The 5,608-nt window shown below is 42.8% G+C and overlaps 1 pseudogene; it reads right to left on the bottom strand.

Annotated features, from left to right (window-relative positions):
• Positions 1–810: 810 nt before the first annotated feature.
• LOC117999796 lies at positions 811–1,417 on the bottom strand (annotated as a pseudogene).
• Positions 1,418–5,608: the final 4,191 nt, after the last annotated feature.

Genomic DNA, 5,608 nt, shown 5'->3' with positions numbered 1-5,608 from the left:
GGGGTTTGTGATCAATTGATTCTGGAATGAGTCATCTCCAGAATAAACTTCCCCGTCTTTCCTAGGACAGACTATGCAAATAGTCCTCACTAGTTTTTCCCTCACTCTGGAGTTGCTAAAATCAGACAACTTTGGTGTTGTTTATAACACAAACCACTATGAATTGTTGGGTAAAGTCCCCATAATCTCAAAGTGGACTGTTTCTACCTGAGGAAACAGCACGGCTCAGCAATGAGCGAGCTACCCATACAGACATCTGTAAAAGCCAACTTGGTGACTCATTGTTAAGTGGTCATCTTAAAAGAATCATAGTTATGAATCAATTTGCAATCAATTCTCTATAAATGAAAGCCCTGACTAACTTAGTTCAATGAATCATAGAAATCAAGAGGAACAATGTGAAAAATTAAGAAAGAGATAGAGGTGAGGGGAAAATGTGATATGATGGAGTCAAATTTCATGGCTGACAGTGAGAAACCAGGGAAGATACAATATGCTCCTATTATTGACAGGGGAGAACTGTTTTGTTTTTTTTTAAGTCTGATCTTATTTATTTGTTAATCTTTAGAAAATCTCATTTTTGACTGGCCTCAGACTTAGAGGTACAAGCTCTCAGGGAAGATGGCCTCTGTCCCTCGGCAGTCTGTTCCTGGCGTTTTTCTTTGGTCTCCTTCATTGTCTTGGCCAGAAGTTTAGCCTATTCTGCAGCCTCTTCCTTATTTTTCTTAGTACACCGTTTCTTCAGAGCAATACACCATTGTTTGTGTTGGAGGGCACAAGATGCTGAGTCTTGGGCGCTTTGGTTCTAGGTTACTTACCTTCTTCATTTGGGGGCATTCTCACAAGAGACGGGCAGACATCATCTTCTTTAGAGACTGTGGATTCTGCTAGCTCTTTTGGAACCCCAGGCGATGAGGCACAGTAATATCAGTAAGTCCAGGAATGTTCTATCCAACCCCCCCCCCTTTTTTTTACAATGACCAGGTTGACAACACTGAGATTGGCATCCACAATATAACCCCAAGCAGATTTGCGCCTTCTCTCTCCAGTCCTCCTTGGTCTGTAGCAGGAATGCCCCTCACTCAGCAGCAGGTGGACACGGCCATGGGTCAGGACAACCTGCTCCGTGGGGAAGCCTTGTTTGTCATCGCCACCACTGATTCGGACCACGTAACCCTTCCATTCTTCACCCACGGCAGCAGCAACAGCTTCTGTGGCCTTACGCTTCTCATAAAAGCTACAAAGTTGGCATTCGTCATCCACTTCAATGAGTTTCTGGCAACCAGTAGCTGGGAAAGAGATGTTCAGCTCCATCCTGAAGCAGCCTACCGCCTCCCAGAAGCCACAAAAAAGAGCAGGAGCATTGTTTTTAAATGGCAAGAAGTACCTGTCTGCTCTGAGAGTACTTAACACTTCCTAAATGCATGACCTAAGTCATTCACTCAGAGAATGTGACCAAGCCCCTTTGAGCTTATAATAATAATAATCACTTGGACATAATGAACTTGACTTTCACTATGAAATAACAAGGCATAAAAGGAACAGAAAGTTCCACTGCTTACCCTCCTGCATTTTCTGCTTTACGCAGGGGAAGGAGGAAATGACTCAGCTTCCTCCAAGTTCTGGCCATCTCCATTTCTCCAACTTATTTCTACGTACATGGTAAAAATCCTATACTCATTCAGCAAATACTTACAGAGCATGTACTATGTGTCTAATAGTTTGAACAAACATACATAACCTATCTTGCCATATTTATTATTAAATATATTTTTTTCCAATTGTGTTTCTGACATTTTTCTTTGGTTTTGAACTATATTTTCAACAATTCTTTAAATTTAACTTATGGATATCTTGCATTTAGAGCAAACCATTTTGTAGAATAATTTTCCCATTCCTGAGTTTCCTATCTCTAGGTCAGCTAGAGTTTACCTTTGCATCATTTTTTAGGGAACTTTCTTTGGTAGCTACTTAGCTTATCTTTTCAGAAATGGAACTAAATATATATATATATATATGCAAGAATAAAATTCTTGTACCATTCTTATACCAAATCTTTGCCCATATATTCCTGTAATCTATGCTCTTCTAAACTTTAATACCATAGGGGCACCTGGGTGGCTCATTTGGTTGACCATCTGCCTTTGGCTCGGGTCAGGATCCCAGTGTCCTGGGATTGAGCCCCATGTCAGGCTCCCTGCTTGGCAGGGAGTCTGCTTCTCTTTCTCTCTCTGCCTGTCGCTCCCCACTCGTGCTCTCTCTCACCCACTCTCTCTTTCAAATAAATAAATAAAATCTTAAAAAAAAAAAACTTTAATACTATAGAGAGAATATCAGAGGGAAATAAGATTCGCCTCCTTTGCAGGCCACATGATTTTCTCCCTGGATGCTTTGGAAGAATTTAAAACTTTTTTAAATTACCAGGATATGGCTAGATACGTTTTCATTAATACAGACACATGCTGCATGCGTGATTTCTACATACATAATCCAGGCTCCCAGAGATCAGACAAGTTTTCTTCTATCATATATCTGAATGTCACTCTCACCCTTTCACTCTGATCTCCTTTTCAGAAACCTCAATTATCTCTGTCTAATCACTACCTTCCGATTCTAAGCTATTCATTTGTCATTAAACTCTTTGTCCTTTTTCTCTCCATCCTGAAAAGTGGGTTCTCCATTTTTCTTTCCACTATTGGCTCTTCTGGGTTTTCCCTACTTATTCAGCCCAGAGGAAGGTAAGGCTTACTCTGACCTAGTGTTTCCCCCACCAACACTTATTGGGTTCACTTATTTCTCCGGACTGTCCTTGGAATTCTTCTGTCAGATTATGATGCAGGGGGCCGGTTGATGTCAATATCTATTTCCTATGCAGCCTCGAGTAAATGGCACGCAGTGGGAGCCAAGGGAGTTCCCAGTGGAGAAATATCTCCGCACAGCTTCTCCCATCGTTGGTGAAGCTGCACAACTTCCAGTGTTCTGCATCGGGCTTGCTGTTTGCCAGGCATCCACGCCAGGTAACAGCTGTGCCTCTGCCCCCTCCCGTCTCGGTCCTGCTGCCAGCCACGTCAGGCACAGGCCACCCTGCTGGACGCCTTCCCTGTGGCTGTTCTGTGAAACCCGCTGCCTCCCACTGCTGTTAGTTCTAGTCCTCTGGGCTGCAGGAGTGGAATAGAAACCCCAAAGTGTGCTCTCTAGGACCCCAAGACCCGCACTGCACATTTCCACCCTGTACTCCACAGAACGGGGAGGGTAAATTCAACCAAGCTCTCCTCCCTGACTGCATCTGAGTGTAGATCCCCCCATCGTGCTGTCCCGCTCAGAATAATGACAGCACTTACAAACGCTGGAGACTCCCTTTGCCATTAACCGATGGTGAACTGAGCTATAAAACAAAATTCACCATGTGCATTTTAAGTCCTGTATCCAGTTCATCAGTATACCACATATTATCACCTAGAAACCATAACATTACAGTATTATTTTGCAGTAGTGTTGGTTCTTCTCTTGGTACATTTGAATATTCTCCCCTCAGAACACATGACAAAGCTGGAAAATAATCTCCTCTCCTTCTCTGCCAAAACTATCTTCTTACTTTTCTCCTAGTCCTAAACCCAACTGAGGTGTCCTAGGTCAGCAATCCATAGCTCAGGCTGCTGTAAGACACACAGATGCACAGACCATTTGACCTTGCATGCACAAACACAGACAACCCTTTGTAATAACATTCTTACTTGAGAGTTTGCAAAGTGCTTGCACCTAGGCTATTTCCCTTATTCTTCTTAAGATCTACGTAAGAGAAAACATGAATACTTTGTCTCACGGATCACAGGAATGTTCTCAGCAACCTTTACAGCTCTGCCCCAATAACACCTTTGCCCTGGACATCCTCTGATAAGTCCCCATTACTTAAGTCTCCCCAGACTCTGGCAATCTCTCCAGGCTGCCTTCCAAATTTGCTTGCTTGGGCTTGCAGGGTCTCTGTTACTGATCCTTCACTTTGGGTCACTGGACTAGGAGTGGGCATTTCAGACATCCACTTGCACCCTGCCCTGCCCTCCCGTAGCCGGCAGCCCTGGTTCCAGTCACACTCTGCTCCATGCCCTCAGCTGTGAGCCAGCCCCTCTCATTCCTACACTGAGTCTGGGCTGAGCCCTGGACTCCCCAGTTACCTAGGAGAGAAAGACAAATATAGATGTGTAAATTAGGCCCCAGAGGAGGTAGAATATACAGTGAATACATAATCTGCCAGGCCAGGCAGCCCAACTTAGAAATGAAACCAAGTCATATCTACTAAGAGTGTGACCCTGGACAAGTGTCTTAACCTTTTAAAGTCTCTATTTCTCAACTATTAAAAAGATATAATGATAATACATCTTCCTCCCAAAGACTTTTTGCAAATATCAAATGAGATGGGTGTAAGCTAAGTGCTAAGCATATTGCCTGGGCCCTGGTAGGTTGTCATAAATATTAACTGTCATTATTACTATTATTATTAATAAGGTTAAAGAATGAGTAATGGCAGAGCTAGGAATTGTATCCTCTCTCTCTTCATTTCGTTTTTAATAGCACATAATTATAGAAAATTAGTACATGATGGTAGACAGAAATGGTCACTTAATTGCTTTTGTCTAAATGTGGAGAGGCTTGATTACTTTAAGAGCTTACTGGAGGGCGCCTGGGTGGCTCAGTTGGTTAAGCGACTGCCTTCGGCTCAGGTCATGATCCTGGAGTCCCGGGATCAAGTCCCACATCGGGCTCCCTGCTCAGCGGGGGGTCTGCTTTCCCCTCTGCCCCCTTCCCTCTCGTGCTCTCTGTCTCTCATTCTCTCTCTCTCTCAAATAAATAAATAAAGAATCTTTAAAAAAAAAAAAAGAGCTTACTGGAGGTCAGAAAAATATTACTTGCCCTAGATAAATATTACTTAGCAGTTTCTATTATTTTACTAGACTTCTCTGACAGGGAGCTCAAAAGAAAATATCACTACTGGCAGGTGAGTTGAAACACATTTTCTTAGTCCTTGTTGTAAACAAATATATGTTATTAAATCCAATGGATTTCCCCGTGGACTCATGATAGCACACTGCTAAAGGATTCTGGGTGGAATTCCTCTCTCCTGCAGTTAAGCTTTGGAATTACTAAATATAGTCATCCGTGCAATTAACATATGCAATTTTGCAGTAGGTCCTTGGAAACTGAACGTGGCCTAAAGAGGCAGTAGTATTTTTGATGGCCCTTGACGTAAGGGTTACTTCAGAATCTTCCCTAAAGTAATGATGTCCATTAGAGTGCATGGTCCAGAGAGAGGCTTTCAAAGCAGCCCACAACACATGTATCAAGGTCCGTCAGGTAATAAATTATGTGTGTTCCAAGGGAACCATATTAGCACTTCCAGTTTTTCTCAATAGCATATCTGTAGTAGGTTTTTAATTTTATTTGATGGACAAATTGGCCAACGTGTTTACGGTGAGCCACAGTCTTTATGGATTTTGACAGATTATCTTTTGATAGCTTGTAGCAGACCCTGCGCTGCTACAGGAGAGGCGATGTGGTCTTGCTCAGATGATACACTGATCTCACATTTGCAAGCTTTTAAGGCATGCTTCCA

This window comes from Mirounga leonina, unplaced genomic scaffold (genome assembly GCF_011800145.1).
Source record: "Mirounga leonina isolate KUSES-001 unplaced genomic scaffold, KU_Mleo_1.0 Mir_115, whole genome shotgun sequence".
Taxonomy (NCBI): Eukaryota; Metazoa; Chordata; class Mammalia; order Carnivora; family Phocidae; genus Mirounga; species Mirounga leonina.
The sequence above is the reverse complement of the archived record's forward strand: the minus strand, read 5'-3'. Positions and strand labels throughout refer to the sequence as shown.